Here is a 15,844-nt window from a genome sequence, read left to right on the forward strand (position 1 = left end):
GTCTCCCTGTCTTCATTGTTTTCTTTAGGCCACTTTTGTTATCTTGTCATTCTGCACTATTTTCAAACAAACAAGCAAACTGCTTGTATTCAGTAAGAAAAAATATATAAATAGTCAGGGAGAGAAACACTTTATAAAACCTTGACTGTAAGATAACTCCAAAAAAACATACTCAATGTAATGCTTGCAAAAGTGCCAAAGATAATGCTGTCCTTCCATTTCCCTTGACAGCTTTGTTATGTCAAAACCTCTTGGAATTGAATCCATACACCTGTGTCCCCACAGCTGATGACACTGCATTTACAGGCCGACAGAAGTTGCATTTAAAAAAAAAATTGGCCAATGCAAAAAAAAGACTACAGAGTTTCAAGTTTTAGTTCCACCTTAATTTAGGAGTTTTCATTTGGGTTTGGACTTTGACTTGCTCATATCTCAAATCACTTTTACCAAGAAGGAAAGGAGGTGGAGGCAAAATGTACAGAAAACAGTTACAGCACAACCGTTTTTCTCTCTTTTGTATTTTGCTGTTCAATAAATGGCTGAAAGTATATCTGCCCCCACCTACTTCACTTCAATTAGGCACCTATGTTTTTGAAGCTCGCGCAAAACAACATTTTGTGCTCAACATAATGTTAAAACAACAACAACAAAAACAAGGCACTCAAAAGTGACGGTACCTTTGTACTTCCTACATAATCAAAAGCTTTCATGTATTGATTGTGGTTTGATACCCCGTTGCGAGTTCAATGTGATATTTTGCATTTTAAGCCTCTCATCGTCCAAATTAACATATATGACACACATCAGTGGATATTTGTGATGAGCACCTTAGAACTCATAATCTTTACGTTGCATCAGTAGAAAATGAAAATCTCTGATCGGAATCTTGTTGCAGTAATTTAGTCTTTGCGTAGGTGAAAAAAGAAAAGGGTTCCAAAATCATTTCCACACATTTTTCTTGCACGTTGCATCTGAACATTTTGCAGATGTCAGATAAAGGATATTAAGGCCTTTGCGCTACGATCATCCTTGACCTCCAGAGGGGGAACTCGTTTCTGCTCTGTGAAAAAGAATTCCTTGCTCAAGCCGTTAGCATAAATAAGGTGTAAAAAAACCCACACATGAATCAAAAGCAGTAGGAGGTTGAATAGGGAATGGAGAGGTTGATAATGATAAAGAAAGGCAGGGATTATTTCCCTTCACGGGGGTCTTTTACTCGCTTGCCATTCAGCTGAATGACCAAAATGCCTACTTACCTTTGTAAATTATATGTATTTCATATGCTGTTCAATATGGATGGATCTGTTATGTTTCCCAAAATTTTCAAATAGTTGCAGATGGATGAAACAGCATATTTTACAGCAATACACAGATTGTCAATGATTTTCAAAAAACACTTTTGTGTGTGTTTTTGACTAAGTATCTCTGTAAGTGGATGACATAGGATTTATATATCGACAGACTTTTCCAAATTATAATGGAAGTTTTCCAATGCCAGCTGCATGTAGGTCACTTGCCTTTGGGAACAGATTTAGCAGCACGTGTTAACATACGTGTATAGCTCAGATGGAATAAAAACGTGCCGTTCCATGAGCAGTATCCTTGCAATTCAGACTGATTAAATAACATCAAGATCTGTCATGTGTGAAGGGACAGTGAGCCTGGGACATATTCATTCACTGAAGGGAATTTAACTTCAACTCATAATAAAATATAATATTTTGCAGGCTGAAGTTACGTTGTTAAAATCAACTTGTAGATGTAGTGGTTCACATTTTGAAAGGTGATGAATCTTATTGTTTATTGTTTTGAGGCCATCAACTTTTCGGATGGACAATGCTAATGTTCTCAGTTTCTAATCTCACTTTCCAAATGTGTTAATTAGAGCCCTAATGAGAACAAAAGGTCTTGAGTTGGAATGGACATTCACAACTCCCCAGTGTTACAATTATTGCATTCGAGAGCAGAAACTGTATGAATATTTCAGTTATCATGCTTGTAAAATGTTCAGATACAAAAATATCATCTTGTAAAGACAAAATATTAGACATTGGGAATTGTAAAAGCCTGAAATTCTTTCATTCATTTTGTTTACACAGTACTTTTAGTCCTCATGGGTTGCTGAGCTGGAAGTTAATGTCAGGTCTTGGGTCAGAAGGGAATTAATACAAAGTTATGTAATTAATTCATGCAATTTTAATGAGAGGAAAATAACAGAATATTTTAATAACATTTGTAACCAAATTAAGCTATTTTACAAACTTCAAAAGGACTTTATATGTTACAGAATGATCTTGAACAGCAATGCTGGACATCCAAAAAACTTTTTGAGATGTTGAGATATTCTAGTCTGGGCTCTGGCAGGGCCGCTCACTGACATTCACAGTGTTGTCCTGAAGCTACTACTTTGATATTTTGCTTGTGTAGTAAGGGTTGTTACCCTGCTGAAAGATTAACGACTGTCGCCAGTCTGAGGTCAAGAGCGCTCGTTGTAGCTGGTTTACATCCAGGATTCGCATTCATCTTTCCTTCAATCATGGCTCGTCTCCCAGATCCTGCATCTGAAACACATGCCCACAACATGACCCACAATTATCACTGCCTGGCTTCTTCCAAACATTACAGCAATTTCATTCTTTTATTTATGGCTGTGTCGTAAACCTCCGATAACAATTGTGTAATTCATGTCTTTACAGATTATAGGCCTGTCTAGTCGCCCCTCATGTTGTTGTGAGTGCGTACACAATCATTAAAAAAATCTATTCCTCCGTTTTTATCAGGGCTGATTAATTACGGAAGCTTCAGTTATGAGTAGAGGGTATCGAGGCAAAGATAGATGTTGACTTTCCCTCTTTATTTTAAAAATTCTATTAAATGGTCAGCAGATGATGACACAATCCTGAAGCAGTCATTTCACAGAAAAAGACTGTTTGTGATTAAACTGCAGCACAGCACAGTATATAATAGCAATGAAGAAATATGTATAATGATATAGGATTGTGTGAAAATATATTCCTTCAGTCTCCATTTTTTTCTTAGAATGTTTTAAACAAGGGACCCTTTCTTTTTTTCTGATAGGAAGAGATGCAGACTTTCAATGAAACATAGAAGAAGGTGTCAGATTGACTCTCTGGGGGGTACTCATGGTCTGTGCAACTAATTAGCTTCCGCTGTGCCCAAATATCTCACTATTTCAGAGCCATGCTCTGATCATTAAGGATTTGACACCCTTATCTTCTACCTCTCCCACTCTCGTCATCATCGATGTTTTGCAGGAGCAATTAGATAGTGATTTGTCCAAAGATACTATAAGACCATTGAAAGAAGGCAGAGGCTTAAAGCCATCAGGCTCTCTTGTAGCAAGCACCCTGGCATGATCCTAGCGATATGAATATCTCTGTGCTGCTTTCAGTCACTCATTGATTGAAGCTGCGCCTTTTGAAGATGCAAGGATGCTTTAATTTCCAACCCGGCCTCAGGCTTTTCTGATATCAACTTCAATTAAAATACAAGATCATGTCAACCTTTTATTCATTTGGAACCCAAAAGAACAACATCTTTTTAAAACATTTTTTTTTTTAACCCCAGTTTTATTTCATGTGATATTTTAGAGGTCCTTTCAACACATCATTTATAAATACAAACTATACATAGTTATCTGTATATGCTATTTTTTCATACATGTAGGCTTTCTTGCTTGTGCAAAATGAACTCCTGATAACAGAACTTCCAAAATCCAGAGTTCAAATAGTTGAAAGAAGTTAAACAGAAGAAAATATGCTATGCCTTAATTTCTCAGACAAACTATGTCGCTATTTTAGCTAAAACTCATAGATTCAGAAGCCTTTTGTGTTCAGATTCAATCCAGTGGAGTCAGCCATGTTGGCATCTGTTGTTATGGTCCAAAATGTATGTGAAACCCTGTCGACATCCTTTTTCTGGGAGTAAAGTAGTTGTCATATCACCGCAGTGTAGATTATCGACTTGGCATTTGTGACTTAATTATTTGAACCTGCCTTATCTCCGCCACCCCAACTCCTTCCTCGCCGTATTGCCCACTTGTGTCTTTCGCCTCCTCAATAGATCAACCTTGTCAAACCCCTCTGGTCTCCTACACATATCACTTTTGACTGGGGAATCAATAACTGAATTACTTTTATGAAACCGCACGAGAAGTGATGAGAGCCTTGTGGCTGCTTCGAACCAACCACTTAACATTTTAATCTTCGAGGGGCCAGGTATTGATCAGGCAGTTGTGTAGAAGTGGAGAAAAATCACATATGCAAATCTTATTGTTTTATTTTTAATTAGAGGCCATTTCAGGTAGGCTTTGGCTTTTTATCTGTAGTTACTTGAAGGAGGTGAGGAAAATGTACACTCTAACTAGTGATGAAAATGTTTAAATCAGCCTCTGCAGCTTTTCGTACCGGCTTTCATAGCTATTGTCGCCAATGCCTGCAATTCTTATTTACCCCCATCTGTGAAAGTGTTACTATTACCACAATTAACGGATGGACCGTTACTCATAAGAATGGTCAAGCAGCAAAAGTTGAGTTTTTTAATGACAATGTGTACCATAGTCCAGCATCAAGAGGCTTCCCCCAATTTAAGGAGCGTTGAGTCACACATTTAGAGGCACTTCAAATGATTTGCCTCATAGTTTTAAGATGTCTCCTCTCTGCAAAATGACTGGATGGGAATGTGATTTAATTTGGCTTCTTCCTTTGGGTAGTTTGATTGAAATCAGAGGCAGGGAAATATACTTGTAATTTCCAAACTCAAGATGATTTCTTACATAAAATTCAACAAAACTCTACATAAAATTTCAAGAATTTCATGGTGCACAGACAGTTGGAAATATAAACTGTACAATGACCCTGTGCTTTTCGGCCTGTTTCTTTTTAAAAGGGGCAAAATGAATTGAATACTGTCCTTTGCTGTATTGCAGTAGAAATTGTTTATTGTTAGTATTAGTTCCCATAGTGTATTATCATTTTTTTGTGCTGAACCGATAATGTTGTGCCATTTATGCTCCTCTCATCAAACAACAAAATAAAAGTTAGCAACACACTGCTACTAAAGCAATTTATTCAAATTTTCAAGTTGGGTCGGTTCTGTGAAACTATTTTGATTGACAATTATCTCTTCAAAACATCGTATTCATTATCCAAGGTTAACAACAGGTAGCTTTTATTGTGTTGTATATACTCGCTCCTGTTCAGTATAAATTCAGAGGGCAAGATCTGCTCTTTAAGGGAAAGTACATTCTTGAAGGACAATATGGTACGAATGGAAATATATTATGAAAATCCATCCAGTTTCTGAATCGCTCATTCTTTTCAGGGTCACTGGAAGCCAACCGAAGCTTATACCAGCAAACTTTCTGATGGGCAACAAAAAACATGGCTGCTTGCCGGTCAATATCAAGGTATGTACAGTATAAAGACAGTATTTACAATCACTCAGTCGGAGCTGAGGAGATTGCTTTTCATAAAATCCAAGTGATAAAAATATTTTACTTACAGAACTCAGACACCAGCATATCCAGGGTAGTAATAAATTACATGGTTTAGATTTGCATTTTTTTTCATGGCAAATAGCGAGAATGTTTCCAGAATTTCTGAGTTTTAATAATCATAATAATCAACTTGTATTGACTACTGATGCCCACTGTTTTTATTGTGCGACCCATTGTGCTATTGATGTATGCTTATGAATTTCTAACTGATAAAAAGTGGTTATTTGTATAGAAGTCAAGGGTTTAAAAAAACTAATCCGACTTTATTTGGTCAAAAGTGTTTCAATTGTTTAGATGGAAGTCTTTATTTGATGCAGTCATTTGCTTTCCTTTAGTCTCTGTGAAGATATTGAACGACTTATTTCTGCAAAGATTTAGTATGAGACATCTGCTATAATGTTATTTTAACTAGTAGTAGTAGAATATGCAGAGCTGTTCAATTTTTATCCGTAAAGCTGTCTTAAAGCTGTTCTGCAGTTTCTTCTTTTTTCCTGAAGTACCTCAAAATGTCATCCCTAAGATCAATTACCATCTTGCTGCCAAAAATTATTAGCGCTCTGGTGTCCATTAGAATGTAAGAGAGGAGCCTGAACAAAACAACAGATTTTTTTGTGATTTAAGCAGCAGTAAGGAATGAATGTTAAGCAATAATGAAGGAATAAGTTGGATGACAAATTCCATTGTTTACATTTCAAAACTATGACAAGAAATGTGACAGAAATCAAATCTAAATATGGCGCACTTGGAAAACTCATCATCACACTCGACCAAGTGACCTTGCACTGTACAGATGGAGTGAAAGCCTTGTAACTTATTTATTCCCAGCTGTATAATTTCCATTATCACAGACATTGTGCTCAATCAGCAGCTAATGTTTCATGCTGACAGTTGAGTCTTAAACCAATATAAACTTCAAAAAGCGTCTTCCAAGCTGACAGCTTGAGATGGTGAGAGCTGAGGGTAACAATGTAATATTTAAATGTGGGTGGGTTCTGTGAAACATATGGGCATTTAGAGACCTCTGAAAGAAATTAACAGCGTTTCAGTTTAATAGGTTTCTCTTGTATGGAATTGCCTTTCTAAAGCTCTGCACGAGTCAGTTAGTTGCATATTAATAACTTGGTTTCTTGTCCCATTATGTTGTGAAGGTCTTACCCTACCCATATTGCACACCGATTCCATTTTAGGTGTATGAATAGTATCCCAAGTGATAAATCAAAATAGTGCCAGTTTCATTTGGGAAATACAGAGAAGTCATTTAAATTCAGTTGATTAGAAAATTGCAAAAGCATAGCTGGTTGCAAACCGTTCTGACTGTCAGTGAGTGCAAGCACTGAGAGGATAAATATTGTTTATCATATAGTAACTGTGAAAGGGAAACAATGAACGGGCTCATATCTATCCCCTTTGTTGTTGTAGTCACAAATTGATTCTCAGCAGAGGAAAAAAAACGGCACGGTCACATCACACCCACCTAATAACTTCATGAAATTGTACCGTTTATTGTAATACAATATTCAACATGATATACTGTACTGTAGGGGTGGTATGGTCGAGTACCTATGGTCTTTCAGAATCAAATAAATGGATAATACGACAATATAAATCAGCGTAATTTTGAAATCATTCAGGTCACGGTAATAGTAAAAGTAGAAATGAGGAAATGGTGCACATGATTGTGCGGGATGAAAAAACAAAAACAAAAAGGGTTTCTTCCACACTATGCATATATATATATATGCCTGGCTGGTAGAAAAACAGCTTTTCTGTTCAAATGGAATGAAACCATTTGTAATCACAATAATTGCTCTAGTACTTCTATTTTTCCACAACCTGAATGTGTAATATTAAACTGTTCTTCAGTGACTTAAAGCTGCCAGGAGCCCATTTGACTCTGAGAAAAGAGAGGCATCACATTCATAACTGGGTGAGGGCTAAAGGATTTGTTAGGATTTATTGCCATGTGAGCACAGTCATGCTCCGATTGCCTGCATTGCTTCCAAGACTGACTGATGAACTACAATCTCCTCCAGAGAGTGCTAAAGCCTAGTGTGACTAATTATGGCATGGTCTTGCAACAAAATAACTGTACTGTATATCTTTATAGCCCTTCCCTACATTGGATCCCTGGGTAGTCATACGCACAAGAAAAACACTTCTTGTGAAGTGGGGTTGGTGGGGGATCCAATAAGCAGCAGAATGGTAATTCTGATTGACTATAATAGAAGCCTTTTTGTTTTGATGATGACTCAAAATGAAGATATATGAAAGACACTGCCTTGAAGTCCAAGTGAAGAAATTCTTTGGGGAATTAGAAAGTGCTGGGCTTTGAATTAGAAAATCCTTACACTTTATTGCACAACATGGTTTATTTTGTTTGAAACATACAAACTTAATTCAATTAGAATACTGTGACTCTGATTGAATGTTGGTTTAAAGGCCAACAATAGAAAAAAATGCTTGATGTTAGTCCTCTTTATCAGTGGGTTTAAAAAAAGACAATTATCCTGAGTAAACCTGCTTCCCATTTAAAAAACAACAACAACTTGCTGCTTATATTTAAACAAATAAAGCAATTGACCACAAATATCTATTTATATTTTTCTTTTTTAAATAGAAAATGTAGGGTTCCGACAAATGCAATGGTCAATGTTTTGTTGGTTTTCTTTCAAGATCTACTGCTATTAAAACACCGGCACTGAGGGAGAAACATTGAGCCAGAACGTCAATAGCCAGAGGCAGATCTTACAGTTGTTAGTGACATACAATAATACTGGGATAGCTCTAGCGCCTCCTCTTAATTCTACATTTACACAATGTTCCCAACAGCCCCGAAACAGTTTTCAGTGGGATCCGCCCATGCCCTGTCATGGTATTTTTAAGGGATGTAGGGGATACTGAATCCTGGAGCTTCTAAAGCACAATATAGTTCAGCCCACGGTTTACCATGGCTGCTTGCATGTTTCCTCACAGCCATCGGGTTCTGATGGAGTCCCACATTTTTTCTTATGCTCTGTCAAAGCTTTTTACAAATCAAACATGCATGGTGGGCAATTTTGGAGGTCATTTATGCGCCCAGCAGGAGAGCTTGAGTCAATCCAACTTTAAAATCACCCTGACCGCACGCTGGGGGGTAGAGGGGCTACCCGTTAGTTTTTGTCGACAGCTAATTCATAAATTTACTGTACCAAAACTTTCTATAGAGTCTGTTATACACATGCACATGGATGCTTGACATTAAAGGTGATGAACAGGTTCAGCCCAGGAGGTATTACAGGTAAAATAGACACATGGCTTAGATTAAGAAGAGTGGTAGGTGTGTGCACTTTTTCACTATATATATTTAGTACACTTTCCTTGACGGTGCTCGCCATTTAAGGTCATAGTAGAACGGAACGTATCTTTTTCCTCTTAGGTGAATAAAAAAAAAGAAATTGGTCTTGAGTCCACATTGTGGCGTTTTGTATCTGGCTCTTTAAAACATTCAAACATACACAACCGTTGCTCACATAGAAATGAATGTCAAAAAAGTCAAGGGCTGTGATGCCAATTTGAGATGGTTGAGTGGTTTATCTAAAATGGTGAAGGGGAGGACCCTTCAGGAATGACATTGTCACCACTGTCGTTTCCTGGACAGAATTTATAACAGACATTCATTTTTGAATGGCAACAGCAGATGTGTGCATGTGAAGTGTTGCATATGTGACTATGACCTTTCTTTATCATGATTATCTGCATCATGATACCACCTAACCTTTTGTTAGAACCTTGTGGCTAGTAAAACATTAAAAATAATAATTATCCAGGAATTTTATCAATTTGCGGTTGAACGTTTTTCATTCTGATTCATTTTAGTGTTTTGACTGAACAAAAGTGTCATTTTTAATTTTGCTTTTTAAAGGAAATGAATATTGTGTGGGCGGGATAAAAACAATCACATCTGTGATAGACAGTTTTGTGTGTTTTTGTGCATTGTTGGTATTAAAAGTTTATTGAGCGAGATACAAGTGGATGCAAAAAGGCTGCCCTCCAATGTTTTGCCATGTGTACTTCATGCAAAGGAGGAAATCATGATGAATGTGATTCACCTTGAGTCAGAGTGATTTGAGTGTTCTCTTAAGACACTGCAGCTTTAGAGCATTTATCTCTCTGCTCCGGATATGCTTGCCATGGTAGCTTTCACATTTGCCTTATTGAGTGTGCGTTGACATATTTTTCCTGACTGCAAGAGCACATTCCCTCTTCTATATACCAGGCCATATAGCCTATATATTTGATAGCGCCATAAAACGCTCCCATGCTTTAGAAAAAAAGGCATATAAAAAGCCTTAATAAAAGGTGCTTATGCCTCACAGTGGCAATCTTTGAATCGCTCATTGTGATGGTGCCATTAGAGTCATGCATTTCTGTTGCTATTCATCAGTAGATGTAAGCAAGGCCACAGTTCAAGGTAAATAAATAAAAAAACATACATATATATACATGCAATTATGTGTAGCCACCTTATAAATAGTGAAAAGAGATCCATATACACTGTTGATAATTGGATAAAATATTAATATCGTGGAGATTCAGCATGAGTTACTGTTGCAACAAGTGGAAAGGAAAACCTCTCAGTCACCCACCCATGCCCAAAAAATTGCAGAATGAGATTTTAAGGTGTCTTTTTTTCTGCCTCTGAAAGACTTATTAGAACCGCAAAGATAGTTAGAACTCCAATTATAAATTAGAAAGTAATCTTTTTTTCCTCTTTCAAATTTGAGGAAATAGAAGATATGTGGAAATACAAGATGGAAAGATGGAAATACTTTTGAAATTAAGGTGGCCTGGCTAATCGTTTCCCAACCCAGAGGTTGTGGGTTTGACTCCCTGCCCTGTGACCTCATCTAAGTAACATTGAGCAATGTGCTGGATAAGTCAATTGACCAGTTTAAAAAAAATCTTTTTACCATTAAATACACGCACATAACTCATTTTCAGAAGCATCTGGTTTTGGAGGAATTACTCACAAGCTTCCAAATTAAAATATGCTATTTTCTCAGTTGTGTATCAATTCTGAATGTTAATACCTAGAAACAAAGGCCTAGACGTTGACCTTTTATCTCATATTCTGCTCTACATGAGAAATTATTTAATTGGCCTCACCGTTTTAGTATTTTTAAAGGCGACAGTATACACACTTTCAAATGCGACTATTTTAGGATAAGAACAAACGGAACAGAAAACAGATGTGGCTGAGCTATCAGCTACGCAATCTCTGTGTTTTTTAACGTTTCACATCTCTCTGAAAGGATTTTGGTGTTTTTGTAAATGCATTTGAAAGTGCTCAGCAATACTTGTCAAACCCAATTTAAATGGTGAGCGTAGAGAAGGAATCGGGGGACATCTAAATGCAGCAGATGACAACATGTTTGCCCCCGCATGTATTGGCAATGTGACTTCTCTCACTTGCTTTCACACCACGGACCCTTTCCTCTCTTTATGCTCCCTCTCGTCTCTTCTTAACATTCACGTTTTTTCTCAGTTTTCTTCCCCCTCAGCCTCTATATCTCTCCTTCGACTATCTTTTTTTTTCCTCCTCTGGTTGTTACATTAGCATAATGCAGCCTTTGCCTGGCAGTGAAAGGGAGCGTATCCAGCCCACACTACCCTCACTGAACCAGCCGCAACGCTGCAAACTGTCAAGGCACACAGTGACAGCGGCAACCTTCCACACATATGGGAAAGATGTTGACAGGATTATAATTAATGGATTCCGGAACCTAGACTGAACTCACAACAAGTTAACTTCTGTAAAGCTGCATTTGTGGACAAATCCCACACAGCCCAGCAATGTTGGTGGTGTAAAGATCTCGTCTAGAAAAGTGATTCATTTGCATCTCCTCTTAGAGTGCTTTAGCTCATGTCATGATTCCAAGTAAGGCTAGAAGGTGAAGACTGTGAACATCTCATGTTGAAATTAAAAATGTATAACAGTCTTGTGCGGATATGGAGCACAGAGAACTGTGCAAGTCATAAAGTATCACTATTATACAGCGCGACACCAAAACCCGTCTGTGAGGTGCAAGATCATGAATATTGATAAGGGACAGAGTTTGTACGTTGGAATAAAATATTTGAACTTTTATTCTGGATGATGGAAAATTCAAATGTGTAAATACATTTGACCTAATATCGTTATTTGGGGTACATCATTGTTATAGCTATGATTATCTATAAAATGTCAAACGTAAAGTAATGAATGTATACTGTATATTGGCAGCAGCCAAAAAAAATGATCAAAATTCATGACACATCATATTTCTTTTTTTTACTCTTAAAATAATCTGAAGTTTTAAATAACCCAGAAATAGATCTAAAATCTTTTGCAACAAGCCCAACAAATGCCCTTGCAATCTATTAAGGGTACACTAGAAATTTAATACCTGCTATTTAGGATTTGAGCAAATCAGGCATTGTAATGATAAAAACATTGCTTCGTAATGAATTTGTGAAAAAAGGAAATATATTTTTCTCACCACATTAATTGCAGCGTGTAAATTTACTGTGGCTAATCAAAACAATTGGTGTTTGATCCTCACGATTTCAACTAAAAAGCGTTCTTTCCATTTCAAAAGAGTTGGTAAACTCGAGTGGGTGTGCAAGCCACAGTGGACATGTGGTTAGCAATGCCTTGAAAGGCTGAAGAAGCAGTAACAGAACTCGCAGATCTCTTGAGATTTCACTTAGACTTGTTCTTTATAAGCCAGTGTATGGCTATAGTCAGATACATGCTTAAGAATCCTACTACCAAATCAAACAAAATAATGTGAATTGTAAGGTATTTGAAAAACATTATGGCAATGCTAATTTAGAATGGTCAGGAACTAAATGACAATATGGAATTGATGTTCAATATAGACCCAAACTGAGGCACATTTCAGTTAAGTACAGCAGTAGCACATCAAAAAGTGTATATGGTATAATCTCAAGGTTACTGGGTAAATGCTCAAATAAAAAAAGTAACGTAATTACTTCACGGTCATACCTGAATTCATCCTTGACATTCATCCAACCACAGTGTTTTGTGTGTCGGCTAAACATTTAGGATTTAATTAAGTAAGCATATCTTGACATTGCAGCTTTTCACTCACACTTCAATTGAGATTTTTTTGCAGTATTTGATGGATATACTGCAGCATGACAAGGGACTTGTATCATAAGTTTAGGTCAAGTTTAATTAATTGTCAAAGTAAAGTATAAAAGTAAAATTAAGCAAAACTATGCTCTTTAATAAATATCATTGGCATAAATAAATAAACTATGGATTACCCACAGAAAGCTGACAACACAGGCAGTATTTTTATTGGAATGTTTGTGTACTACTTGCTGGTCTCATCTTGCATGACACAGCATTAGATTTTGATTATTATAAAAGTGTTATACTTAAACTCCTCATCCCAGCTGCTGTGAGTCACCATATGTGGCATGTTTCCAATGGGGGTGGAATTAATTTAAAGAAGGTGTTAGTCTTGATTCTACTGTATGAAGTCTGAATATTTTGAAAAACAAACAAAAAATGACGTGCACTTCCTCTGTTACTGCAGTCCTTACAGTCTGGTACTGCATAAAACTAATTACAAACATTTTTCATCTCATTCCAATAATATGATAATAGCCAACCCAGCACCTCCTTAGGACCTGTTGCCAATTAGTTGAATAGGATTTGGCTCTTAGCAGAAAGCAATCTTGAGTGGTGCATGGCCTCATGCCAATATACCAATTCTAATCGAATTTAATGTGTCTTTATTTAGCAAAATGAAGCATTTTATAATGCCTAATAGCCATTCTTTGTCATCTTTTTCAACGTTTATAGAAACTGACAGGAAAAAAGCATTGTGATGTGAATAAAAAGCTTCTTCATTAGTCTGTCTTTTACTTACCCGACTTAAAAAATGAACTTTGAAAGCCTTTTCCAGCAATTCTTACTTTAGTCCAGAGGTGACAAGTCAAACTTAATTATCATTTCAATCCCCTGAACTCATTACAAAAAGAGTTAGCGGAGTCCAATGATTTGCCAGGAGTGAATGAGAAATTACTGAGAATAGTTGATGGCTTTGACCCTTTAGACTCAATTAAGAAAACTTTATCTGAGGTTGTAATTTTAGGCTTATCAAAGTGATTTTGAAAATGTTTTTGTTTATTCTACAGGGGAGATTTACACAGACTGAGGAACAGAGTTTCATGAGTGGCTGGCAGATAATTGCCTAATAGTCTTGCTGCAATTCAACATTGGAAAAGAAGGTAGGACATGCCAATATTTTATATACATTAGATATATGGTTTTACAGTGCTTATTTCGATTTTTACTTGCCAATCAAAATCACTTAAATGGAGTGCTCACTTTTTATTCAAAGCTTATTGAAATTTGATACTTAAGGTCTCCATAGTACCACTAAAATCGATAAAACAACAACAAAAACAAGAAAACAAAAAATATTAATAATTACAAGTAAACTGCACTTCCTGACTCAACACTGCCTTATGTCACTTGGGAAGAACTGATATCAGAATTCCAACAAGAACAAGCACAAATGCAAAACATCAAAAACATGAGGGACTTGTTTTGTCATTCAATTTAAACAGTGGACAAAAATGCTTCATGCATTATTAAAATTACACTATTGTTCATTATAATTCATATGCTCATATGCTCTGTTTGCCATGTAAAATAAGATTTGTCATTGTTTTTCGAAGAACGGTAACAAATTAGCAACTGCAATAGAGCTGTCTAGTACAATATTTTTTTTAAACACATTATCTGGCAAGGATATATACTAAACATATAATTCTTGCACTTTTAAAAAAGATCTGCTTGGCGTCATAATTATTGTGCGTAAGATGACAAAATTTCTCACAAAATATAGTGTGTATGTATGTATATATATTTATATATCAATACTACTGCCACCTATTTTCAGCAGAACAGTTCACACTAATTATGCATCTGTAAGAGAAATGTGCTTTATACTATTAGTCACAGCATTGACAATCTCTGGTATCATCCCCCTCAATTCGTTTCAGCTCACAGTCTCACAGGGAATATGATTCACTCATTTCTCTATTGAGGTTTACTAAAACCTACCGGGTCTCTTTTTAGACAGCTCTTCTTTAAATTCAAGTGACGGATCAGGGAAATAATCTTAGCCTGTGTTGCCATGACAATTTAGCTTCACTTATTTGCCGGTGAGCAAAATGTATGATTTCTGGTTTACTGAAAGGATAGCTAATAGGTTAAAAAAAGAAAAGAAAAGGTTTTTTTTTTTTCAGTTCAGAGGAGTAATTATTGTGCGGGGCATGACTTTTTTTGCAGACAGCTCCGTTGTTATTCCTGCGATTGGTTTAGCTTTTGCTGAAAGTCAGCTGGGAAACACGCGCACACTTGTCAGAAAATTATATGTGGTCATACACATAAAAAATGGATGGATCAATAGGTTAATGATAAAGGGCTTAAGGCATTTGGTATTACAACAAGGTTGACATAAAAATCCATCTTTCAGTTAAATGTGTCAGTATTCTAGTAAATGATGTGATGTGCAGACTGGGCCAATCAATATTTGTATGAAATATATTTTTCCGAAAGAATTTATGTGATCATACTGTGTGAATGAGGAGAATGCAAAAAGTAGTTTGATTCAAATTTGTAAATGCAAGTGAAAGCCTATTTACTGAAAGCTGCGCCCAATATCGTAACAGTATTTGATATCGATTATAGCAACGTAGATTTTTTTTCTCAAGATTTTGTTCAGAATGTAGTGTTTACTTTGTTGGAATTGCTTATCTAGTTGGTGCAAAATTCAGCATTGCAGCATCTTCGCATTGAAAAAATGTAAAATAAACCTGAAAAACCCTAGGTAATGTGAATTTTATAAACGTGGTTATTTGAAGAACATCAGTATCTATAGAAAGTATTCAGACCACATTTAAAAGTTTTCCTGTTCGACCTTCAATTACTGAAAAGTGGTGCACATTTTTCCCCTACACGCACCCTTTGTATTGAGGCTAGAGTTCAGTCTTGCTTTCATCAGACCTAAGAATTGTGTTTTTCCTTATCCTGGAGGTAACTTTAAAGTCCTGTTTTGAAACTATTGTCCAAATGTATGATGTAATTGGGTGTGTCAAGAAGCACAAAACAGACAAACTAATGAGAATGACAAATGGGCTGCTCAAAACATGTCAAGATCTGTCGAGATACCTGGACTATGAATATCAATGCTATAAACATGATGGTTGTTGGACAGTCTTGTTGGGAATTGTTCCCTCTACACATCAGCCAAGGGGCCAAAT

General features: G+C 36.4%; 1 long non-coding RNA gene across 4 annotated transcripts in view; it reads left to right on the forward strand.

Moving 5' to 3' along the window:
- LOC144091430 (uncharacterized) overlaps positions 1 to 15,844 on the forward strand; it is a 202,581-nt gene that overhangs the window by 29,784 nt on the left and 156,953 nt on the right. For all 4 annotated transcript variants that reach the window (XR_013305700.1, XR_013305701.1, XR_013305702.1 and 1 more), the window contains exons 5-6: positions 5,344 to 5,428; positions 13,709 to 13,801. This is a non-coding gene — a long non-coding RNA (uncharacterized LOC144091430). The remainder of the gene's footprint in view (positions 1 to 5,343; positions 5,429 to 13,708; positions 13,802 to 15,844) is intronic.

This window comes from Stigmatopora argus, chromosome 17 (genome assembly GCF_051989625.1).
Source record: "Stigmatopora argus isolate UIUO_Sarg chromosome 17, RoL_Sarg_1.0, whole genome shotgun sequence".
NCBI classification, from domain to species: Eukaryota; Metazoa; Chordata; class Actinopteri; order Syngnathiformes; family Syngnathidae; genus Stigmatopora; species Stigmatopora argus.